This window comes from Schistocerca serialis, chromosome 2, assembly GCF_023864345.2.
Source record: "Schistocerca serialis cubense isolate TAMUIC-IGC-003099 chromosome 2, iqSchSeri2.2, whole genome shotgun sequence".
NCBI classification, from domain to species: domain Eukaryota; kingdom Metazoa; phylum Arthropoda; class Insecta; order Orthoptera; family Acrididae; genus Schistocerca; species Schistocerca serialis.
The window spans coordinates 962,940,243-962,960,145 of NC_064639.1; the positions used below are offsets into that span (position 1 = coordinate 962,940,243).

The 19,903-nt window shown below is 54.5% G+C and overlaps 48 non-coding genes across 48 annotated transcripts; 10 read left to right on the plus strand and 38 right to left on the minus strand.

Moving 5' to 3' along the window:
- Window positions 1-94: 94 nt before the first annotated feature.
- Window positions 95-165, minus strand: Trnag-gcc (transfer RNA glycine (anticodon GCC)). Its single transcript has one exon. It is a non-coding gene; the product is annotated as a tRNA-Gly (tRNA).
- Window positions 166-506: 341 nt separating this feature from the next.
- Window positions 507-578, plus strand: Trnag-ucc (transfer RNA glycine (anticodon UCC)). Its single transcript has one exon. It is a non-coding gene; the product is annotated as a tRNA-Gly (tRNA).
- A 591-nt stretch (window positions 579-1,169) lies between these two features.
- On the minus strand, window positions 1,170-1,243 carry Trnai-aau (transfer RNA isoleucine (anticodon AAU)). Its single transcript has one exon. It is a non-coding gene; the product is annotated as a tRNA-Ile (tRNA).
- A 198-nt stretch (window positions 1,244-1,441) lies between these two features.
- Trnae-uuc (transfer RNA glutamic acid (anticodon UUC)) lies at window positions 1,442-1,513 on the minus strand. The gene has a single exon. It is a non-coding gene; the product is annotated as a tRNA-Glu (tRNA).
- A 281-nt stretch (window positions 1,514-1,794) lies between these two features.
- Window positions 1,795-1,867, minus strand: Trnam-cau (transfer RNA methionine (anticodon CAU)). The gene has a single exon. It is a non-coding gene; the product is annotated as a tRNA-Met (tRNA).
- Window positions 1,868-2,160: 293 nt separating this feature from the next.
- Trnag-gcc (transfer RNA glycine (anticodon GCC)) lies at window positions 2,161-2,231 on the minus strand. Its single transcript has one exon. It is a non-coding gene; the product is annotated as a tRNA-Gly (tRNA).
- A 341-nt stretch (window positions 2,232-2,572) lies between these two features.
- On the plus strand, window positions 2,573-2,644 carry Trnag-ucc (transfer RNA glycine (anticodon UCC)). The gene has a single exon. It is a non-coding gene; the product is annotated as a tRNA-Gly (tRNA).
- Window positions 2,645-3,231: 587 nt separating this feature from the next.
- Trnai-aau (transfer RNA isoleucine (anticodon AAU)) lies at window positions 3,232-3,305 on the minus strand. Its single transcript has one exon. It is a non-coding gene; the product is annotated as a tRNA-Ile (tRNA).
- A 198-nt stretch (window positions 3,306-3,503) lies between these two features.
- Window positions 3,504-3,575, minus strand: Trnae-uuc (transfer RNA glutamic acid (anticodon UUC)). The gene has a single exon. It is a non-coding gene; the product is annotated as a tRNA-Glu (tRNA).
- A 281-nt stretch (window positions 3,576-3,856) lies between these two features.
- On the minus strand, window positions 3,857-3,929 carry Trnam-cau (transfer RNA methionine (anticodon CAU)). The gene has a single exon. It is a non-coding gene; the product is annotated as a tRNA-Met (tRNA).
- Window positions 3,930-4,222: 293 nt separating this feature from the next.
- On the minus strand, window positions 4,223-4,293 carry Trnag-gcc (transfer RNA glycine (anticodon GCC)). The gene has a single exon. It is a non-coding gene; the product is annotated as a tRNA-Gly (tRNA).
- Window positions 4,294-4,634: 341 nt separating this feature from the next.
- Window positions 4,635-4,706, plus strand: Trnag-ucc (transfer RNA glycine (anticodon UCC)). Its single transcript has one exon. It is a non-coding gene; the product is annotated as a tRNA-Gly (tRNA).
- Window positions 4,707-5,293: 587 nt separating this feature from the next.
- Trnai-aau (transfer RNA isoleucine (anticodon AAU)) lies at window positions 5,294-5,367 on the minus strand. The gene has a single exon. It is a non-coding gene; the product is annotated as a tRNA-Ile (tRNA).
- Window positions 5,368-5,565: 198 nt separating this feature from the next.
- Trnae-uuc (transfer RNA glutamic acid (anticodon UUC)) lies at window positions 5,566-5,637 on the minus strand. The gene has a single exon. It is a non-coding gene; the product is annotated as a tRNA-Glu (tRNA).
- A 281-nt stretch (window positions 5,638-5,918) lies between these two features.
- Window positions 5,919-5,991, minus strand: Trnam-cau (transfer RNA methionine (anticodon CAU)). The gene has a single exon. It is a non-coding gene; the product is annotated as a tRNA-Met (tRNA).
- Window positions 5,992-6,284: 293 nt separating this feature from the next.
- Trnag-gcc (transfer RNA glycine (anticodon GCC)) lies at window positions 6,285-6,355 on the minus strand. Its single transcript has one exon. It is a non-coding gene; the product is annotated as a tRNA-Gly (tRNA).
- Window positions 6,356-6,696: 341 nt separating this feature from the next.
- Window positions 6,697-6,768, plus strand: Trnag-ucc (transfer RNA glycine (anticodon UCC)). The gene has a single exon. It is a non-coding gene; the product is annotated as a tRNA-Gly (tRNA).
- A 591-nt stretch (window positions 6,769-7,359) lies between these two features.
- Trnai-aau (transfer RNA isoleucine (anticodon AAU)) lies at window positions 7,360-7,433 on the minus strand. The gene has a single exon. It is a non-coding gene; the product is annotated as a tRNA-Ile (tRNA).
- Window positions 7,434-7,631: 198 nt separating this feature from the next.
- Trnae-uuc (transfer RNA glutamic acid (anticodon UUC)) lies at window positions 7,632-7,703 on the minus strand. Its single transcript has one exon. It is a non-coding gene; the product is annotated as a tRNA-Glu (tRNA).
- Window positions 7,704-7,984: 281 nt separating this feature from the next.
- Trnam-cau (transfer RNA methionine (anticodon CAU)) lies at window positions 7,985-8,057 on the minus strand. The gene has a single exon. It is a non-coding gene; the product is annotated as a tRNA-Met (tRNA).
- A 293-nt stretch (window positions 8,058-8,350) lies between these two features.
- On the minus strand, window positions 8,351-8,421 carry Trnag-gcc (transfer RNA glycine (anticodon GCC)). Its single transcript has one exon. It is a non-coding gene; the product is annotated as a tRNA-Gly (tRNA).
- Window positions 8,422-8,762: 341 nt separating this feature from the next.
- Window positions 8,763-8,834, plus strand: Trnag-ucc (transfer RNA glycine (anticodon UCC)). Its single transcript has one exon. It is a non-coding gene; the product is annotated as a tRNA-Gly (tRNA).
- Window positions 8,835-9,420: 586 nt separating this feature from the next.
- Trnai-aau (transfer RNA isoleucine (anticodon AAU)) lies at window positions 9,421-9,494 on the minus strand. Its single transcript has one exon. It is a non-coding gene; the product is annotated as a tRNA-Ile (tRNA).
- Window positions 9,495-9,692: 198 nt separating this feature from the next.
- Trnae-uuc (transfer RNA glutamic acid (anticodon UUC)) lies at window positions 9,693-9,764 on the minus strand. Its single transcript has one exon. It is a non-coding gene; the product is annotated as a tRNA-Glu (tRNA).
- Window positions 9,765-10,045: 281 nt separating this feature from the next.
- On the minus strand, window positions 10,046-10,118 carry Trnam-cau (transfer RNA methionine (anticodon CAU)). Its single transcript has one exon. It is a non-coding gene; the product is annotated as a tRNA-Met (tRNA).
- A 293-nt stretch (window positions 10,119-10,411) lies between these two features.
- Window positions 10,412-10,482, minus strand: Trnag-gcc (transfer RNA glycine (anticodon GCC)). Its single transcript has one exon. It is a non-coding gene; the product is annotated as a tRNA-Gly (tRNA).
- A 341-nt stretch (window positions 10,483-10,823) lies between these two features.
- On the plus strand, window positions 10,824-10,895 carry Trnag-ucc (transfer RNA glycine (anticodon UCC)). The gene has a single exon. It is a non-coding gene; the product is annotated as a tRNA-Gly (tRNA).
- A 586-nt stretch (window positions 10,896-11,481) lies between these two features.
- Trnai-aau (transfer RNA isoleucine (anticodon AAU)) lies at window positions 11,482-11,555 on the minus strand. The gene has a single exon. It is a non-coding gene; the product is annotated as a tRNA-Ile (tRNA).
- Window positions 11,556-11,753: 198 nt separating this feature from the next.
- On the minus strand, window positions 11,754-11,825 carry Trnae-uuc (transfer RNA glutamic acid (anticodon UUC)). The gene has a single exon. It is a non-coding gene; the product is annotated as a tRNA-Glu (tRNA).
- Window positions 11,826-12,106: 281 nt separating this feature from the next.
- On the minus strand, window positions 12,107-12,179 carry Trnam-cau (transfer RNA methionine (anticodon CAU)). Its single transcript has one exon. It is a non-coding gene; the product is annotated as a tRNA-Met (tRNA).
- Window positions 12,180-12,472: 293 nt separating this feature from the next.
- Trnag-gcc (transfer RNA glycine (anticodon GCC)) lies at window positions 12,473-12,543 on the minus strand. Its single transcript has one exon. It is a non-coding gene; the product is annotated as a tRNA-Gly (tRNA).
- Window positions 12,544-12,884: 341 nt separating this feature from the next.
- On the plus strand, window positions 12,885-12,956 carry Trnag-ucc (transfer RNA glycine (anticodon UCC)). Its single transcript has one exon. It is a non-coding gene; the product is annotated as a tRNA-Gly (tRNA).
- A 586-nt stretch (window positions 12,957-13,542) lies between these two features.
- On the minus strand, window positions 13,543-13,616 carry Trnai-aau (transfer RNA isoleucine (anticodon AAU)). The gene has a single exon. It is a non-coding gene; the product is annotated as a tRNA-Ile (tRNA).
- A 198-nt stretch (window positions 13,617-13,814) lies between these two features.
- Trnae-uuc (transfer RNA glutamic acid (anticodon UUC)) lies at window positions 13,815-13,886 on the minus strand. Its single transcript has one exon. It is a non-coding gene; the product is annotated as a tRNA-Glu (tRNA).
- A 281-nt stretch (window positions 13,887-14,167) lies between these two features.
- Window positions 14,168-14,240, minus strand: Trnam-cau (transfer RNA methionine (anticodon CAU)). The gene has a single exon. It is a non-coding gene; the product is annotated as a tRNA-Met (tRNA).
- Window positions 14,241-14,533: 293 nt separating this feature from the next.
- On the minus strand, window positions 14,534-14,604 carry Trnag-gcc (transfer RNA glycine (anticodon GCC)). The gene has a single exon. It is a non-coding gene; the product is annotated as a tRNA-Gly (tRNA).
- A 341-nt stretch (window positions 14,605-14,945) lies between these two features.
- Window positions 14,946-15,017, plus strand: Trnag-ucc (transfer RNA glycine (anticodon UCC)). The gene has a single exon. It is a non-coding gene; the product is annotated as a tRNA-Gly (tRNA).
- Window positions 15,018-15,603: 586 nt separating this feature from the next.
- Window positions 15,604-15,677, minus strand: Trnai-aau (transfer RNA isoleucine (anticodon AAU)). The gene has a single exon. It is a non-coding gene; the product is annotated as a tRNA-Ile (tRNA).
- A 198-nt stretch (window positions 15,678-15,875) lies between these two features.
- On the minus strand, window positions 15,876-15,947 carry Trnae-uuc (transfer RNA glutamic acid (anticodon UUC)). Its single transcript has one exon. It is a non-coding gene; the product is annotated as a tRNA-Glu (tRNA).
- Window positions 15,948-16,228: 281 nt separating this feature from the next.
- Window positions 16,229-16,301, minus strand: Trnam-cau (transfer RNA methionine (anticodon CAU)). The gene has a single exon. It is a non-coding gene; the product is annotated as a tRNA-Met (tRNA).
- A 293-nt stretch (window positions 16,302-16,594) lies between these two features.
- Trnag-gcc (transfer RNA glycine (anticodon GCC)) lies at window positions 16,595-16,665 on the minus strand. Its single transcript has one exon. It is a non-coding gene; the product is annotated as a tRNA-Gly (tRNA).
- Window positions 16,666-17,006: 341 nt separating this feature from the next.
- On the plus strand, window positions 17,007-17,078 carry Trnag-ucc (transfer RNA glycine (anticodon UCC)). The gene has a single exon. It is a non-coding gene; the product is annotated as a tRNA-Gly (tRNA).
- A 586-nt stretch (window positions 17,079-17,664) lies between these two features.
- Window positions 17,665-17,738, minus strand: Trnai-aau (transfer RNA isoleucine (anticodon AAU)). Its single transcript has one exon. It is a non-coding gene; the product is annotated as a tRNA-Ile (tRNA).
- Window positions 17,739-17,936: 198 nt separating this feature from the next.
- Trnae-uuc (transfer RNA glutamic acid (anticodon UUC)) lies at window positions 17,937-18,008 on the minus strand. The gene has a single exon. It is a non-coding gene; the product is annotated as a tRNA-Glu (tRNA).
- A 281-nt stretch (window positions 18,009-18,289) lies between these two features.
- Trnam-cau (transfer RNA methionine (anticodon CAU)) lies at window positions 18,290-18,362 on the minus strand. The gene has a single exon. It is a non-coding gene; the product is annotated as a tRNA-Met (tRNA).
- A 293-nt stretch (window positions 18,363-18,655) lies between these two features.
- Window positions 18,656-18,726, minus strand: Trnag-gcc (transfer RNA glycine (anticodon GCC)). Its single transcript has one exon. It is a non-coding gene; the product is annotated as a tRNA-Gly (tRNA).
- A 341-nt stretch (window positions 18,727-19,067) lies between these two features.
- On the plus strand, window positions 19,068-19,139 carry Trnag-ucc (transfer RNA glycine (anticodon UCC)). Its single transcript has one exon. It is a non-coding gene; the product is annotated as a tRNA-Gly (tRNA).
- Window positions 19,140-19,725: 586 nt separating this feature from the next.
- On the minus strand, window positions 19,726-19,799 carry Trnai-aau (transfer RNA isoleucine (anticodon AAU)). Its single transcript has one exon. It is a non-coding gene; the product is annotated as a tRNA-Ile (tRNA).
- Window positions 19,800-19,903: the final 104 nt, after the last annotated feature.

Below are 19,903 nucleotides of genomic sequence, written 5' to 3' on the forward strand. Positions count from 1 at the left end.
CTTTCCATACGGAATCCCGCGGTTCATTCTCATGGCTCACGCAGTTCGAGTGCGAAAGACACGCAGCACCCCTACCGGAGAAAAAACAAAATGATGCATCGGCCGGGAATCGAACCCGGGCCGCCCGCGTGGCAGGCGAGCATTCTACCACTGAACCACCGATGCTCGGGCCAGCGGTACCTTCACGCTGCTTCCCGAGCAGATGTCTCAAGGGAAAGTGGGACTGCCGTCAAGCGCCGTAGCATTCTGTGGAGATGATGCTGCAGACGCTGAATCCTGCACTGCACTGCTTAAAGATGCCGCCAGAACGCGGTCCTCTGCGTACTCTTGCGTCGCCGGCGCCGACTCTTGCCAAAGGATGCGAAATGTGCGCGGATACGCTGTCCGAATGCGTCTGGATGTGCTCCCCTAGCCTGCCTCGAAATGCGCCTGCCGGGTACGATCACCTTCGGCCGCTGCCGACAGGCGGGAAGCCGACTCAGCGCGGTGGCGGGGCGCTCGCTTGTGCGGTCGTGGTGTAATGGTCAGCATAGTTGCCTTCCAAGCAGTTGATCCGGGTTCGATTCCCGGCCACCGCAGCAGGCTTTTAATTTCGCGTATGAGTACTTTTGCCACGCGCTCTTAAACTATTGTTTTTTCGCCCTCTTACTCGCTGCATACCAGCCCTTAGTGTGTCTCGACTTGTCTCGACTTTGCTCAGCTGACGCGAGAGCTGACGCTCTCAAATCGGCCTATATCAAAACGACAAGCACGAGAAACGACTGAGAGAGGTAAGGAGAGGCGAGGCGAGGCGAGGCGATGGACACACAGCACGCCCCCTTCATTTCACGGTGGCGTCTCCCTGGCCGAATCGGGCTGTAGCTCCGAAAACAAAGGAGAAACAAAAATAGGAAGTAAAACTGCCAATAGTGCCCTGTGTTCCCATGCGCTCACCCGCCCAAGTACTGACAAGGGCCAAAGTTGTTACGCATCGGCAATCGGACATTTTCTTTCATTTTCTCTAACCAGTGTATTCAAGATATTATGGCCATTGCCGAGTGAATGCTGTAGTGCTTCCCGACGAGTCGGGTTCGGATCCTCTGTCAACTTCCACGCAGGGTGATGATCATTTGGTCATCACACTCGCCAGCTGAAATCGGCGCTGCCTTTTCGCAGTAGTAAAAGAGAAGTGGCCCGTGGGGGGATCGAACCCACGACCTTCACGTTATTAGCACGACGCTCTAACCAACTGAGCTAACGGGCCTCGGCAGATGCAGTTGCTCAGCCCTACGCTGGAATCAGGTGGCATGAAGCCATACACCATTCCTATGGTCGTCGTGTGTCTGCTTCCCTAGTCTATATTCTGCTGACGGTCACGAAACAGTAGCTATATTGCGAGCAGGACGGGAAACGGCCGCTCGGACAGCTCAAACTTGTCACGATTCGTGTGGAAAAAATTCCGTTCCGGTACCGGGAATCGAACCCGGGCCTCCTGGGTGAAAGCCAGGTATCCTAGCCACTAGACCACACCGGATGCGGCCGTTTCATTCGACCGTTCGTACGGTCGCTTGTCGCATTGTCGCTCTCTTTGCGAGCATCTTTGCACATACTGACTGGCAAGGCGCGCACCTCAAACGTCGCAGAGCAATGCTTTTGGCTTCATGCTGTGCTGGGAGAAGAGGAATAGGGAAGCTGTATGTAGCAATAACAGGAAGTAAACATTTTCCCGCTGAAGCGTTGAAACGTTGTGGATAACAAACAAGAAATAAGTTGGCGCCCTAGCAACAGCACCACCTTCAGTCACAGAAAATTAGATGCCCCGGGTGAGGATCGAACTCACGACCTTAAGATCATGAGACTTACGCGCTGCCTACTGCGCTACCGAGGCAGGCGATCGTTAGACCTTCTGGAATCTTGGTAAGTATCGAATACAAGTGGTAGAGAGTCTGCACTCCCTGGCTCATTTTTTCTGTTGCTACACGTGCATTCACGGCGCGGCAGGCAACTTGCGATGCTAGGCCGACGCCAGTATGTACAATAGCACGCAGGAGTCCAAACGAGCAGTCGTCCGCGCTGCATGATTGGTTCTTTCCATACGGAATCCCGCGGTTCATTCTCATGGCTCACGCAGTTCGAGTGCGAAAGACACGCAGCACCCCTACCGGAGAAAAAACAAAATGATGCATCGGCCGGGAATCGAACCCGGGCCGCCCGCGTGGCAGGCGAGCATTCTACCACTGAACCACCGATGCTCGGGCCAGCGGTACCTTCACGCTGCTTCCCGAGCAGATGTCTCAAGGGAAAGTGGGACTGCCGTCAAGCGCCGTAGCATTCTGTGGAGAAGATGCTGCAGACGCTGAATCCTGCACTGCACTGCTTAAAGATGCCGCCAGAACGCGGTCCTCTGCGTACTCTTGCGTCGCCGGCGCCGACTCTTGCCAAAGGATGCGAAATGTGCGCGGATACGCTGTCCGAATGCGTCTGGATGTGCTCCCCTAGCCTGCCTCGAAATGCGCCTGCCGGGTACGATCACCTTCGGCCGCTGCCGACAGGCGGGAAGCCGACTCAGCGCGGTGGCGGGGCGCTCGCTTGTGCGGTCGTGGTGTAATGGTCAGCATAGTTGCCTTCCAAGCAGTTGATCCGGGTTCGATTCCCGGCCACCGCAGCAGGCTTTTAATTTCGCGTATGAGTACTTTTGCCACGCGCTCTTAAACTATTGTTTTTTCGCCCTCTTACTCGCTGCATACCAGCCCTTAGTGTGTCTCGACTTGTCTCGACTTTGCTCAGCTGACGCGAGAGCTGACGCTCTCAAATCGGCCTATATCAAAACGACAAGCACGAGAAACGACTGAGAGAGGTAAGGAGAGGCGAGGCGAGGCGATGGACACACAGCACGCCCCCCTTCATTTCACGGTGGCGTCTCCCTGGCCGAATCGGGCTGTAGCTCCGAAAACAAAGGAGAAACAAAAATAGGAAGTAAAACTGCCAATAGTGCCCTGTGTTCCCATGCGCTCACCCGCCCAAGTACTGACAAGGGCCAAAGTTGTTACGCATCGGCAATCGGACATTTTCTTTCATTTTCTCTAACCAGTGTATTCAAGATATTATGGCCATTGCCGAGTGAATGCTGTAGTGCTTCCCGACGAGTCGGGTTCGGATCCTCTGTCAACTTCCACGCAGGGTGATGATCATTTGGTCATCACACTCGCCAGCTGAAATCGGCGCTGCCTTTTCGCAGTAGTAAAAGAGAAGTGGCCCGTGGGGGGATCGAACCCACGACCTTCGCGTTATTAGCACGACGCTCTAACCAACTGAGCTAACGGGCCTCGGCAGATGCAGTTGCTCAGCCCTACGCTGGAATCAGGTGGCATGAAGCCATACACCATTCCTATGGTCGTCGTGTGTCTGCTTCCCTAGTCTATATTCTGCTGACGGTCACGAAACAGTAGCTATATTGCGAGCAGGACGGGAAACGGCCGCTCGGACAGCTCAAACTTGTCACGATTCGTGTGGAAAAAATTCCGTTCCGGTACCGGGAATCGAACCCGGGCCTCCTGGGTGAAAGCCAGGTATCCTAGCCACTAGACCACACCGGATGCGGCCGTTTCATTCGACCGTTCGTACGGTCGCTTGTCGCATTGTCGCTCTCTTTGCGAGCATCTTTGCACATACTGACTGGCAAGGCGCGCACCTCAAACGTCGCAGAGCAATGCTTTTGGCTTCATGCTCTGCTGGGAGAAGAGGAATAGGGAAGCTGTATGTAGCAATAACAGGAAGTAAACATTTTCCCGCTGAAGCGTTGAAACGTTGTGGATAACAAACAAGAAATAAGTTGGCGCCCTAGCAACAGCACCACCTTCAGTCACAGAAAATTAGATGCCCCGGGTGAGGATCGAACTCACGACCTTAAGATTATGAGACTTACGCGCTGCCTACTGCGCTACCGAGGCAGGCGATCGTTAGACCTTCTGGAATCTTGGTAAGTATCGAATACAAGTGGTAGAGAGTCTGCACTCCCTGGCTCATTTTTTCTGTTGCTACACGTGCATTCACGGCGCGGCAGGCAACTTGCGATGCTAGGCCGACGCCAGTATGTACAATAGCACGCAGGAGTCCAAACGAGCAGTCGTCCGCGCTGCATGATTGGTTCTTTCCATACGGAATCCCGCGGTTCATTCTCATGGCTCACGCAGTTCGAGTGCGAAAGACACGCAGCACCCCTACCGGAGAAAAAACAAAATGATGCATCGGCCGGGAATCGAACCCGGGCCGCCCGCGTGGCAGGCGAGCATTCTACCACTGAACCACCGATGCTCGGGCCAGCGGTACCTTCACGCTGCTTCCCGAGCAGATGTCTCAAGGGAAAGTGGGACTGCCGTCAAGCGCCGTAGCATTCTGTGGAGAAGATGCTGCAGACGCTGAATCCTGCACTGCACTGCTTAAAGATGCCGCCAGAACGCGGTCCTCTGCGTACTCTTGCGTCGCCGGCGCCGACTCTTGCCAAAGGATGCGAAATGTGCGCGGATACGCTGTCCGAATGCGTCTGGATGTGCTCCCCTAGCCTGCCTCGAAATGCGCCTGCCGGGTACGATCACCTTCGGCCGCTGCCGACAGGCGGGAAGCCGACTCAGCGCGGTGGCGGGGCGCTCGCTTGTGCGGTCGTGGTGTAATGGTCAGCATAGTTGCCTTCCAAGCAGTTGATCCGGGTTCGATTCCCGGCCACCGCAGCAGGCTTTTAATTTCGCGTATGAGTACTTTTGCCACGCGCTCTTAAACTATTGTTTTTTCGCCCTCTTACTCGCTGCATACCAGCCCTTAGTGTGTCTCGACTTGTCTCGACTTTGCTCAGCTGACGCGAGAGCTGACGCTCTCAAATCGGCCTATATCAAAACGACAAGCACGAGAAACGACTGAGAGAGGTAAGGAGAGGCGAGGCGAGGCGATGGACACACAGCACGCCCCCCTTCATTTCACGGTGGCGTCTCCCTGGCCGAATCGGGCTGTAGCTCCGAAAACAAAGGAGAAACAAAAATAGGAAGTAAAACTGCCAATAGTGCCCTGTGTTCCCATGCGCTCACCCGCCCAAGTACTGACAAGGGCCAAAGTTGTTACGCATCGGCAATCGGACATTTTCTTTCATTTTCTCTAACCAGTGTATTCAAGATATTATGGCCATTGCCGAGTGAATGCTGTAGTGCTTCCCGACGAGTCGGGTTCGGATCCTCTGTCAACTTCCACGCAGGGTGATGATCATTTGGTCATCACACTCGCCAGCTGAAATCGGCGCTGCCTTTTCGCAGTAGTAAAAGAGAAGTGGCCCGTGGGGGGATCGAACCCACGACCTTCGCGTTATTAGCACGACGCTCTAACCAACTGAGCTAACGGGCCTCGGCAGATGCAGTTGCTCAGCCCTACGCTGGAATCAGGTGGCATGAAGCCATACACCATTCCTATGGTCGTCGTGTGTCTGCTTCCCTAGTCTATATTCTGCTGACGGTCACGAAACAGTAGCTATATTGCGAGCAGGACGGGAAACGGCCGCTCGGACAGCTCAAACTTGTCACGATTCGTGTGGAAAAAATTCCGTTCCGGTACCGGGAATCGAACCCGGGCCTCCTGGGTGAAAGCCAGGTATCCTAGCCACTAGACCACACCGGATGCGGCCGTTTCATTCGACCGTTCGTACGGTCGCTTGTCGCATTGTCGCTCTCTTTGCGAGCATCTTTGCACATACTGACTGGCAAGGCGCGCACCTCAAACGTCGCAGAGCAATGCTTTTGGCTTCATGCTCTGCTGGGAGAAGAGGAATAGGGAAGCTGTATGTAGCAATAACAGGAAGTAAACATTTTCCCGCTGAAGCGTTGAAACGTTGTGGATAACAAACAAGAAATAAGTTGGCGCCCTAGCAACAGCACCACCTTCAGTCACAGAAAATTAGATGCCCCGGGTGAGGATCGAACTCACGACCTTAAGATTATGAGACTTACGCGCTGCCTACTGCGCTACCGAGGCAGGCGATCGTTAGACCTTCTGGAATCTTGGTAAGTATCGAATACAAGTGGTAGAGAGTCTGCACTCCCTGGCTCATTTTTTCTGTTGCTACACGTGCATTCACGGCGCGGCAGGCAACTTGCGATGCTAGGCCGACGCCAGTATGTACAATAGCACGCAGGAGTCCAAACGAGCAGTCGTCCGCGCTGCATGATTGGTTCTTTCCATACGGAATCCCGCGGTTCATTCTCATGGCTCACGCAGTTCGAGTGCGAAAGACACGCAGCACCCCTACCGGAGAAAAAACAAAATGATGCATCGGCCGGGAATCGAACCCGGGCCGCCCGCGTGGCAGGCGAGCATTCTACCACTGAACCACCGATGCTCGGGCCAGCGGTACCTTCACGCTGCTTCCCGAGCACATGTCTCAAGGGAAAGTGGGACTGCCGTCAAGCGCCGTAGCATTCTGTGGAGAAGATGCTGCAGACGCTGAATCCTGCACTGCACTGCTTAAAGATGCCGCCAGAACGCGGTCCTCTGCGTACTCTTGCGTCGCCGGCGCCGACTCTTGCCAAAGGATGCGAAATGTGCGCGGATACGCTGTCCGAATGCGTCTGGATGTGCTCCCCTAGCCTGCCTCGAAATGCGCCTGCCGGGTACGATCACCTTCGGCCGCTGCCGACAGGCGGGAAGCCGACTCAGCGCGGTGGCGGGGCGCTCGCTTGTGCGGTCGTGGTGTAATGGTCAGCATAGTTGCCTTCCAAGCAGTTGATCCGGGTTCGATTCCCGGCCACCGCAGCAGGCTTTTAATTTCGCGTATGAGTACTTTTGCCACGCGCTCTTAAACTATTGTTTTTTCGCCCTCTTACTCGCTGCATACCAGCCCTTAGTGTGTCTCGACTTGTCTCGACTTTGCTCAGCTGACGCGAGAGCTGACGCTCTCAAATCGGCCTATATCAAAACGACAAGCACGAGAAACGACTGAGAGAGGTAAGGAGAGGCGAGGCGAGGCGAGGCGATGGACACACAGCACGCCCCCTTCATTTCACGGTGGCGTCTCCCTGGCCGAATCGGGCTGTAGCTCCGAAAACAAAGGAGAAACAAAAATAGGAAGTAAAACTGCCAATAGTGCCCTGTGTTCCCATGCGCTCACCCGCCCAAGTACTGACAAGGGCCAAAGTTGTTACGCATCGGCAATCGGACATTTTCTTTCATTTTCTCTAACCAGTGTATTCAAGATATTATGGCCATTGCCGAGTGAATGCTGTAGTGCTTCCCGACGAGTCGGGTTCGGATCCTCTGTCAACTTCCACGCAGGGTGATGATCATTTGGTCATCACACTCGCCAGCTGAAATCGGCGCTGCCTTTTCGCAGTAGTAAAAGAGAAGTGGCCCGTGGGGGGATCGAACCCACGACCTTCGCGTTATTAGCACGACGCTCTAACCAACTGAGCTAACGGGCCTCGGCAGATGCAGTTGCTCAGCCCTACGCTGGAATCAGGTGGCATGAAGCCATACACCATTCCTATGGTCGTCGTGTGTCTGCTTCCCTAGTCTATATTCTGCTGACGGTCACGAAACAGTAGCTATATTGCGAGCAGGACGGGAAACGGCCGCTCGGACAGCTCAAACTTGTCACGATTCGTGTGGAAAAAATTCCGTTCCGGTACCGGGAATCGAACCCGGGCCTCCTGGGTGAAAGCCAGGTATCCTAGCCACTAGACCACACCGGATGCGGCCGTTTCATTCGACCGTTCGTACGGTCGCTTGTCGCATTGTCGCTCTCTTTGCGAGCATCTTTGCACATACTGACTGGCAAGGCGCGCACCTCAAACGTCGCAGAGCAATGCTTTTGGCTTCATGCTCTGCTGGGAGAAGAGGAATAGGGAAGCTGTATGTAGCAATAACAGGAAGTAAACATTTTCCCGCTGAAGCGTTGAAACGTTGTGGATAACAAACAAGAAATAAGTTGGCGCCCTAGCAACAGCACCACCTTCAGTCACAGAAAATTAGATGCCCCGGGTGAGGATCGAACTCACGACCTTAAGATTATGAGACTTACGCGCTGCCTACTGCGCTACCGAGGCAGGCGATCGTTAGACCTTCTGGAATCTTGGTAAGTATCGAATACAAGTGGTAGAGAGTCTGCACTCCCTGGCTCATTTTTTCTGTTGCTACACGTGCATTCACGGCGCGGCAGGCAACTTGCGATGCTAGGCCGACGCCAGTATGTACAATAGCACGCAGGAGTCCAAACGAGCAGTCGTCCGCGCTGCATGATTGGTTCTTTCCATACGGAATCCCGCGGTTCATTCTCATGGCTCACGCAGTTCGAGTGCGAAAGACACGCAGCACCCCTACCGGAGAAAAAACAAAATGATACATCGGCCGGGAATCGAACCCGGGCCGCCCGCGTGGCAGGCGAGCATTCTACCACTGAACCACCGATGCTCGGGCCAGCGGTACCTTCACGCTGCTTCCCGAGCAGATGTCTCAAGGGAAAGTGGGACTGCCGTCAAGCGCCGTAGCATTCTGTGGAGAAGATGCTGCAGACGCTGAATCCTGCACTGCACTGCTTAAAGATGCCGCCAGAACGCGGTCCTCTGCGTACTCTTGCGTCGCCGGCGCCGACTCTTGCCAAAGGATGCGAAATGTGCGCGGATACGCTGTCCGAATGCGTCTGGATGTGCTCCCCTAGCCTGCCTCGAAATGCGCCTGCCGGGTACGATCACCTTCGGCCGCTGCCGACAGGCGGGAAGCCGACTCAGCGCGGTGGCGGGGCGCTCGCTTGTGCGGTCGTGGTGTAATGGTCAGCATAGTTGCCTTCCAAGCAGTTGATCCGGGTTCGATTCCCGGCCACCGCAGCAGGCTTTTAATTTCGCGTATGAGTACTTTTGCCACGCGCTCTTAAACTATTGTTTTTTCGCCCTCTTACTCGCTGCATACCAGCCCTTAGTGTGTCTCGACTTGTCTCGACTTTGCTCAGCTGACGCGAGAGCTGACGCTCTCAAATCGGCCTATATCAAAACGACAAGCACGAGAAACGACTGAGAGAGGTAAGGAGAGGCGAGGCGAGGCGATGGACACACAGCACGCCCCCTTCATTTCACGGTGGCGTCTCCCTGGCCGAATCGGGCTGTAGCTCCGAAAACAAAGGAGAAACAAAAATAGGAAGTAAAACTGCCAATAGTGCCCTGTGTTCCCATGCGCTCACCCGCCCAAGTACTGACAAGGGCCAAAGTTGTTACGCATCGGCAATCGGACATTTTCTTTCATTTTCTCTAACCAGTGTATTCAAGATATTATGGCCATTGCCGAGTGAATGCTGTAGTGCTTCCCGACGAGTCGGGTTCGGATCCTCTGTCAACTTCCACGCAGGGTGATGATCATTTGGTCATCACACTCGCCAGCTGAAATCGGCGCTGCCTTTTCGCAGTAGTAAAAGAGAAGTGGCCCGTGGGGGGATCGAACCCACGACCTTCGCGTTATTAGCACGACGCTCTAACCAACTGAGCTAACGGGCCTCGGCAGATGCAGTTGCTCAGCCCTACGCTGGAATCAGGTGGCATGAAGCCATACACCATTCCTATGGTCGTCGTGTGTCTGCTTCCCTAGTCTATATTCTGCTGACGGTCACGAAACAGTAGCTATATTGCGAGCAGGACGGGAAACGGCCGCTCGGACAGCTCAAACTTGTCACGATTCGTGTGGAAAAAATTCCGTTCCGGTACCGGGAATCGAACCCGGGCCTCCTGGGTGAAAGCCAGGTATCCTAGCCACTAGACCACACCGGATGCGGCCGTTTCATTCGACCGTTCGTACGGTCGCTTGTCGCATTGTCGCTCTCTTTGCGAGCATCTTTGCACATACTGACTGGCAAGGCGCGCACCTCAAACGTCGCAGAGCAATGCTTTTGGCTTCATGCTCTGCTGGGAGAAGAGGAATAGGGAAGCTGTATGTAGCAATAACAGGAAGTAAACATTTTCCCGCTGAAGCGTTGAAACGTTGTGGATAACAAACAAGAAATAAGTTGGCGCCCTAGCAACAGCACCACCTTCAGTCACAGAAAATTAGATGCCCCGGGTGAGGATCGAACTCACGACCTTAAGATTATGAGACTTACGCGCTGCCTACTGCGCTACCGAGGCAGGCGATCGTTAGACCTTCTGGAATCTTGGTAAGTATCGAATACAAGTGGTAGAGAGTCTGCACTCCCTGGCTCATTTTTTCTGTTGCTACACGTGCATTCACGGCGCGGCAGGCAACTTGCGATGCTAGGCCGACGCCAGTATGTACAATAGCACGCAGGAGTCCAAACGAGCAGTCGTCCGCGCTGCATGATTGGTTCTTTCCATACGGAATCCCGCGGTTCATTCTCATGGCTCACGCAGTTCGAGTGCGAAAGACACGCAGCACCCCTACCGGAGAAAAAACAAAATGATGCATCGGCCGGGAATCGAACCCGGGCCGCCCGCGTGGCAGGCGAGCATTCTACCACTGAACCACCGATGCTCGGGCCAGCGGTACCTTCACGCTGCTTCCCGAGCAGATGTCTCAAGGGAAAGTGGGACTGCCGTCAAGCGCCGTAGCATTCTGTGGAGAAGATGCTGCAGACGCTGAATCCTGCACTGCACTGCTTAAAGATGCCGCCAGAACGCGGTCCTCTGCGTACTCTTGCGTCGCCGGCGCCGACTCTTGCCAAAGGATGCGAAATGTGCGCGGATACGCTGTCCGAATGCGTCTGGATGTGCTCCCCTAGCCTGCCTCGAAATGCGCCTGCCGGGTACGATCACCTTCGGCCGCTGCCGACAGGCGGGAAGCCGACTCAGCGCGGTGGCGGGGCGCTCGCTTGTGCGGTCGTGGTGTAATGGTCAGCATAGTTGCCTTCCAAGCAGTTGATCCGGGTTCGATTCCCGGCCACCGCAGCAGGCTTTTAATTTCGCGTATGAGTACTTTTGCCACGCGCTCTTAAACTATTGTTTTTTCGCCCTCTTACTCGCTGCATACCAGCCCTTAGTGTGTCTCGACTTGTCTCGACTTTGCTCAGCTGACGCGAGAGCTGACGCTCTCAAATCGGCCTATATCAAAACGACAAGCACGAGAAACGACTGAGAGAGGTAAGGAGAGGCGAGGCGAGGCGATGGACACACAGCACGCCCCCTTCATTTCACGGTGGCGTCTCCCTGGCCGAATCGGGCTGTAGCTCCGAAAACAAAGGAGAAACAAAAATAGGAAGTAAAACTGCCAATAGTGCCCTGTGTTCCCATGCGCTCACCCGCCCAAGTACTGACAAGGGCCAAAGTTGTTACGCATCGGCAATCGGACATTTTCTTTCATTTTCTCTAACCAGTGTATTCAAGATATTATGGCCATTGCCGAGTGAATGCTGTAGTGCTTCCCGACGAGTCGGGTTCGGATCCTCTGTCAACTTCCACGCAGGGTGATGATCATTTGGTCATCACACTCGCCAGCTGAAATCGGCGCTGCCTTTTCGCAGTAGTAAAAGAGAAGTGGCCCGTGGGGGGATCGAACCCACGACCTTCGCGTTATTAGCACGACGCTCTAACCAACTGAGCTAACGGGCCTCGGCAGATGCAGTTGCTCAGCCCTACGCTGGAATCAGGTGGCATGAAGCCATACACCATTCCTATGGTCGTCGTGTGTCTGCTTCCCTAGTCTATATTCTGCTGACGGTCACGAAACAGTAGCTATATTGCGAGCAGGACGGGAAACGGCCGCTCGGACAGCTCAAACTTGTCACGATTCGTGTGGAAAAAATTCCGTTCCGGTACCGGGAATCGAACCCGGGCCTCCTGGGTGAAAGCCAGGTATCCTAGCCACTAGACCACACCGGATGCGGCCGTTTCATTCGACCGTTCGTACGGTCGCTTGTCGCATTGTCGCTCTCTTTGCGAGCATCTTTGCACATACTGACTGGCAAGGCGCGCACCTCAAACGTCGCAGAGCAATGCTTTTGGCTTCATGCTCTGCTGGGAGAAGAGGAATAGGGAAGCTGTATGTAGCAATAACAGGAAGTAAACATTTTCCCGCTGAAGCGTTGAAACGTTGTGGATAACAAACAAGAAATAAGTTGGCGCCCTAGCAACAGCACCACCTTCAGTCACAGAAAATTAGATGCCCCGGGTGAGGATCGAACTCACGACCTTAAGATTATGAGACTTACGCGCTGCCTACTGCGCTACCGAGGCAGGCGATCGTTAGACCTTCTGGAATCTTGGTAAGTATCGAATACAAGTGGTAGAGAGTCTGCACTCCCTGGCTCATTTTTTCTGTTGCTACACGTGCATTCACGGCGCGGCAGGCAACTTGCGATGCTAGGCCGACGCCAGTATGTACAATAGCACGCAGGAGTCCAAACGAGCAGTCGTCCGCGCTGCATGATTGGTTCTTTCCATACGGAATCCCGCGGTTCATTCTCATGGCTCACGCAGTTCGAGTGCGAAAGACACGCAGCACCCCTACCGGAGAAAAAACAAAATGATACATCGGCCGGGAATCGAACCCGGGCCGCCCGCGTGGCAGGCGAGCATTCTACCACTGAACCACCGATGCTCGGGCCAGCGGTACCTTCACGCTGCTTCCCGAGCAGATGTCTCAAGGGAAAGTGGGACTGCCGTCAAGCGCCGTAGCATTCTGTGGAGAAGATGCTGCAGACGCTGAATCCTGCACTGCACTGCTTAAAGATGCCGCCAGAACGCGGTCCTCTGCGTACTCTTGCGTCGCCGGCGCCGACTCTTGCCAAAGGATGCGAAATGTGCGCGGATACGCTGTCCGAATGCGTCTGGATGTGCTCCCCTAGCCTGCCTCGAAATGCGCCTGCCGGGTACGATCACCTTCGGCCGCTGCCGACAGGCGGGAAGCCGACTCAGCGCGGTGGCGGGGCGCTCGCTTGTGCGGTCGTGGTGTAATGGTCAGCATAGTTGCCTTCCAAGCAGTTGATCCGGGTTCGATTCCCGGCCACCGCAGCAGGCTTTTAATTTCGCGTATGAGTACTTTTGCCACGCGCTCTTAAACTATTGTTTTTTCGCCCTCTTACTCGCTGCATACCAGCCCTTAGTGTGTCTCGACTTGTCTCGACTTTGCTCAGCTGACGCGAGAGCTGACGCTCTCAAATCGGCCTATATCAAAACGACAAGCACGAGAAACGACTGAGAGAGGTAAGGAGAGGCGAGGCGAGGCGATGGACACACAGCACGCCCCCTTCATTTCACGGTGGCGTCTCCCTGGCCGAATCGGGCTGTAGCTCCGAAAACAAAGGAGAAACAAAAATAGGAAGTAAAACTGCCAATAGTGCCCTGTGTTCCCATGCGCTCACCCGCCCAAGTACTGACAAGGGCCAAAGTTGTTACGCATCGGCAATCGGACATTTTCTTTCATTTTCTCTAACCAGTGTATTCAAGATATTATGGCCATTGCCGAGTGAATGCTGTAGTGCTTCCCGACGAGTCGGGTTCGGATCCTCTGTCAACTTCCACGCAGGGTGATGATCATTTGGTCATCACACTCGCCAGCTGAAATCGGCGCTGCCTTTTCGCAGTAGTAAAAGAGAAGTGGCCCGTGGGGGGATCGAACCCACGACCTTCGCGTTATTAGCACGACGCTCTAACCAACTGAGCTAACGGGCCTCGGCAGATGCAGTTGCTCAGCCCTACGCTGGAATCAGGTGGCATGAAGCCATACACCATTCCTATGGTCGTCGTGTGTCTGCTTCCCTAGTCTATATTCTGCTGACGGTCACGAAACAGTAGCTATATTGCGAGCAGGACGGGAAACGGCCGCTCGGACAGCTCAAACTTGTCACGATTCGTGTGGAAAAAATTCCGTTCCGGTACCGGGAATCGAACCCGGGCCTCCTGGGTGAAAGCCAGGTATCCTAGCCACTAGACCACACCGGATGCGGCCGTTTCATTCGACCGTTCGTACGGTCGCTTGTCGCATTGTCGCTCTCTTTGCGAGCATCTTTGCACATACTGACTGGCAAGGCGCGCACCTCAAACGTCGCAGAGCAATGCTTTTGGCTTCATGCTCTGCTGGGAGAAGAGGAATAGGGAAGCTGTATGTAGCAATAACAGGAAGTAAACATTTTCCCGCTGAAGCGTTGAAACGTTGTGGATAACAAACAAGAAATAAGTTGGCGCCCTAGCAACAGCACCACCTTCAGTCACAGAAAATTAGATGCCCCGGGTGAGGATCGAACTCACGACCTTAAGATTATGAGACTTACGCGCTGCCTACTGCGCTACCGAGGCAGGCGATCGTTAGACCTTCTGGAATCTTGGTAAGTATCGAATACAAGTGGTAGAGAGTCTGCACTCCCTGGCTCATTTTTTCTGTTGCTACACGTGCATTCACGGCGCGGCAGGCAACTTGCGATGCTAGGCCGACGCCAGTATGTACAATAGCACGCAGGAGTCCAAACGAGCAGTCGTCCGCGCTGCATGATTGGTTCTTTCCATACGGAATCCCGCGGTTCATTCTCATGGCTCACGCAGTTCGAGTGCGAAAGACACGCAGCACCCCTACCGGAGAAAAAACAAAATGATGCATCGGCCGGGAATCGAACCCGGGCCGCCCGCGTGGCAGGCGAGCATTCTACCACTGAACCACCGATGCTCGGGCCAGCGGTACCTTCACGCTGCTTCCCGAGCAGATGTCTCAAGGGAAAGTGGGACTGCCGTCAAGCGCCGTAGCATTCTGTGGAGAAGATGCTGCAGACGCTGAATCCTGCACTGCACTGCTTAAAGATGCCGCCAGAACGCGGTCCTCTGCGTACTCTTGCGTCGCCGGCGCCGACTCTTGCCAAAGGATGCGAAATGTGCGCGGATACGCTGTCCGAATGCGTCTGGATGTGCTCCCCTAGCCTGCCTCGAAATGCGCCTGCCGGGTACGATCACCTTCGGCCGCTGCCGACAGGCGGGAAGCCGACTCAGCGCGGTGGCGGGGCGCTCGCTTGTGCGGTCGTGGTGTAATGGTCAGCATAGTTGCCTTCCAAGCAGTTGATCCGGGTTCGATTCCCGGCCACCGCAGCAGGCTTTTAATTTCGCGTATGAGTACTTTTGCCACGCGCTCTTAAACTATTGTTTTTTCGCCCTCTTACTCGCTGCATACCAGCCCTTAGTGTGTCTCGACTTGTCTCGACTTTGCTCAGCTGACGCGAGAGCTGACGCTCTCAAATCGGCCTATATCAAAACGACAAGCACGAGAAACGACTGAGAGAGGTAAGGAGAGGCGAGGCGAGGCGATGGACACACAGCACGCCCCCTTCATTTCACGGTGGCGTCTCCCTGGCCGAATCGGGCTGTAGCTCCGAAAACAAAGGAGAAACAAAAATAGGAAGTAAAACTGCCAATAGTGCCCTGTGTTCCCATGCGCTCACCCGCCCAAGTACTGACAAGGGCCAAAGTTGTTACGCATCGGCAATCGGACATTTTCTTTCATTTTCTCTAACCAGTGTATTCAAGATATTATGGCCATTGCCGAGTGAATGCTGTAGTGCTTCCCGACGAGTCGGGTTCGGATCCTCTGTCAACTTCCACGCAGGGTGATGATCATTTGGTCATCACACTCGCCAGCTGAAATCGGCGCTGCCTTTTCGCAGTAGTAAAAGAGAAGTGGCCCGTGGGGGGATCGAACCCACGACCTTCGCGTTATTAGCACGACGCTCTAACCAACTGAGCTAACGGGCCTCGGCAGATGCAGTTGCTCAGCCCTACGCTGGAATCAGGTGGCATGAAGCCATACACCATTCCTATGGTCGTCGTGTGTCTGCTTCCCTAGTCTATATTCTGCTGACGGTCACGAAACAGTAGCTATATTGCGAGCAGGACGGGAAACGGCCGCTCGGACAGCTCAAACTTGTCACGATTCGTGTGGAAAAAATTCCGTTCCGGTACCGGGAATCGAACCCGGGCCTCCTGGGTGAAAGCCAGGTATCCTAGCCACTAGACCACACCGGATGCGGCCGTTTCATTCGACCGTTCGTACGGTCGCTTGTCGCATTGTCGCTCTCTTTGCGAGCATCTTTGCACATACTGACTGGCAAGGCGCGCACCTCAAACGTCGCAGAGCAATGCTTTTGGCTTCATGCTCTGCTGGGAGAAGAGGAATAGGGAAGCTGTATGTAGCAATAACAGGAAGTAAACATTTTCCCGCTGAAGCGTTGAAACGTTGTGGATAACAAACAAGAAATAAGTTGGCGCCCTAGCAACAGCACCACCTTCAGTCACAGAAAATTAGATGCCCCGGGTGAGGATCGAACTCACGACCTTAAGATTATGAGACTTACGCGCTGCCTACTGCGCTACCGAGGCAGGCGATCGTTAGACCTTCTGGAATCTTGGTAAGTATCGAATACAAGTGGTAGAGAGTCTGCACTCCCTGGCTCATTTTTTCTGTTGCTACACGTGCATTCACGGCGCGGCAGGCAACTTGCGATGCTAGGCCGACGCCAGTATGTACAATAGCACGCAGGAGTCCAAACGAGCAGTCGTCCGCGCTGCATGATTGGTTCTTTCCATACGGAATCCCGCGGTTCATTCTCATGGCTCACGCAGTTCGAGTGCGAAAGACACGCAGCACCCCTACCGGAGAAAAAACAAAATGATGCATCGGCCGGGAATCGAACCCGGGCCGCCCGCGTGGCAGGCGAGCATTCTACCACTGAACCACCGATGCTCGGGCCAGCGGTACCTTCACGCTGCTTCCCGAGCAGATGTCTCAAGGGAAAGTGGGACTGCCGTCAAGCGCCGTAGCATTCTGTGGAGAAGATGCTGCAGACGCTGAATCCTGCACTGCACTGCTTAAAGATGCCGCCAGAACGCGGTCCTCTGCGTACTCTTGCGTCGCCGGCGCCGACTCTTGCCAAAGGATGCGAAATGTGCGCGGATACGCTGTCCGAATGCGTCTGGATGTGCTCCCCTAGCCTGCCTCGAAATGCGCCTGCCGGGTACGATCACCTTCGGCCGCTGCCGACAGGCGGGAAGCCGACTCAGCGCGGTGGCGGGGCGCTCGCTTGTGCGGTCGTGGTGTAATGGTCAGCATAGTTGCCTTCCAAGCAGTTGATCCGGGTTCGATTCCCGGCCACCGCAGCAGGCTTTTAATTTCGCGTATGAGTACTTTTGCCACGCGCTCTTAAACTATTGTTTTTTCGCCCTCTTACTCGCTGCATACCAGCCCTTAGTGTGTCTCGACTTGTCTCGACTTTGCTCAGCTGACGCGAGAGCTGACGCTCTCAAATCGGCCTATATCAAAACGACAAGCACGAGAAACGACTGAGAGAGGTAAGGAGAGGCGAGGCGAGGCGATGGACACACAGCACGCCCCCTTCATTTCACGGTGGCGTCTCCCTGGCCGAATCGGGCTGTAGCTCCGAAAACAAAGGAGAAACAAAAATAGGAAGTAAAACTGCCAATAGTGCCCTGTGTTCCCATGCGCTCACCCGCCCAAGTACTGACAAGGGCCAAAGTTGTTACGCATCGGCAATCGGACATTTTCTTTCATTTTCTCTAACCAGTGTATTCAAGATATTATGGCCATTGCCGAGTGAATGCTGTAGTGCTTCCCGACGAGTCGGGTTCGGATCCTCTGTCAACTTCCACGCAGGGTGATGATCATTTGGTCATCACACTCGCCAGCTGAAATCGGCGCTGCCTTTTCGCAGTAGTAAAAGAGAAGTGGCCCGTGGGGGGATCGAACCCACGACCTTCGCGTTATTAGCACGACGCTCTAACCAACTGAGCTAACGGGCCTCGGCAGATGCAGTTGCTCAGCCCTACGCTGGAATCAGGTGGCATGAAGCCATACACCATTCCTATGGTCGTCGTGTGTCTGCTTCCCTAGTCTATATTCTGCTGACGGTCACGAAACAGTAGCTATATTGCGAGCAGGACGGGAAACGGCCGCTCGGACAGCTCAAACTTGTCACGATTCGTGTGGAAAAAATTCCGTTCCGGTACCGGGAATCGAACCCGGGCCTCCTGGGTGAAAGCCAGGTATCCTAGCCACTAGACCACACCGGATGCGGCCGTTTCATTCGACCGTTCGTACGGTCGCTTGTCGCATTGTCGCTCTCTTTGCGAGCATCTTTGCACATACTGACTGGCAAGGCGCGCACCTCAAACGTCGCAGAGCAATGCTTTTGGCTTCATGCTGTGCTGGGAGAAGAGGAATAGGGAAGCTGTATGTAGCAATAACAGGAAGTAAACATTTTCCCGCTGAAGCGTTGAAACGTTGTGGATAACAAACAAGAAATAAGTTGGCGCCCTAGCAACAGCACCACCTTCAGTCACAGAAAATTAGATGCCCCGGGTGAGGATCGAACTCACGACCTTAAGATTATGAGACTTACGCGCTGCCTACTGCGCTACCGAGGCAGGCGATCGTTAGACCTTCTGGAATCTTGGTAAGTATCGAATACAAGTGGTAGAGAGTCTGCACTCCCTGGCTCATTTTTTCTGTTGCTACACGTGCATTCACGGCGCGGCAGGCAACTTGCGATGCTAGGCCGACGCCAGTATGTACAATAGCACGCAGGAGTCCAAACGAGCAGTCGTCCGCGCTGCATGATTGGTTCTTTCCATACGGAATCCCGCGGTTCATTCTCATGGCTCACGCAGTTCGAGTGCGAAAGACACGCAGCACCCCTACCGGAGAAAAAACAAAATGATGCATCGGCCGGGAATCGAACCCGGGCCGCCCGCGTGGCAGGCGAGCATTCTACCACTGAACCACCGATGCTCGGGCCAGCGGTACCTTCACGCTGCTTCCCGAGCAGATGTCTCAAGGGAAAGTGGGACTGCCGTCAAGCGCCGTAGCATTCTGTGGAGAAGATGCTGCAGACGCTGAATCCTGCACTGCACTGCTTAAAGATGCCGCCAGAACGCGGTCCTCTGCGTACTCTTGCGTCGCCGGCGCCGACTCTTGCCAAAGGATGCGAAATGTGCGCGGATACGCTGTCCGAATGCGTCTGGATGTGCTCCCCTAGCCTGCCTCGAAATGCGCCTGCCGGGTACGATCACCTTCGGCCGCTGCCGACAGGCGGGAAGCCGACTCAGCGCGGTGGCGGGGCGCTCGCTTGTGCGGTCGTGGTGTAATGGTCAGCATAGTTGCCTTCCAAGCAGTTGATCCGGGTTCGATTCCCGGCCACCGCAGCAGGCTTTTAATTTCGCGTATGAGTACTTTTGCCACGCGCTCTTAAACTATTGTTTTTTCGCCCTCTTACTCGCTGCATACCAGCCCTTAGTGTGTCTCGACTTGTCTCGACTTTGCTCAGCTGACGCGAGAGCTGACGCTCTCAAATCGGCCTATATCAAAACGACAAGCACGAGAAACGACTGAGAGAGGTAAGGAGAGGCGAGGCGAGGCGATGGACACACAGCACGCCCCCTTCATTTCACGGTGGCGTCTCCCTGGCCGAATCGGGCTGTAGCTCCGAAAACAAAGGAGAAACAAAAATAGGAAGTAAAACTGCCAATAGTGCCCTGTGTTCCCATGCGCTCACCCGCCCAAGTACTGACAAGGGCCAAAGTTGTTACGCATCGGCAATCGGACATTTTCTTTCATTTTCTCTAACCAGTGTATTCAAGATATTATGGCCATTGCCGAGTGAATGCTGTAGTGCTTCCCGACGAGTCGGGTTCGGATCCTCTGTCAACTTCCACGCAGGGTGATGATCATTTGGTCATCACACTCGCCAGCTGAAATCGGCGCTGCCTTTTCGCAGTAGTAAAAGAGAAGTGGCCCGTGGGGGGATCGAACCCACGACCTTCGCGTTATTAGCACGACGCTCTAACCAACTGAGCTAACGGGCCTCGGCAGATGCAGTTGCTCAGCCCTACGCTGGAATCAGGTGGCATGAAGCCATACACCATTCCTATGGTCGTCGTGTGTCTGCTTCCCTAGTCTATATTCTGCT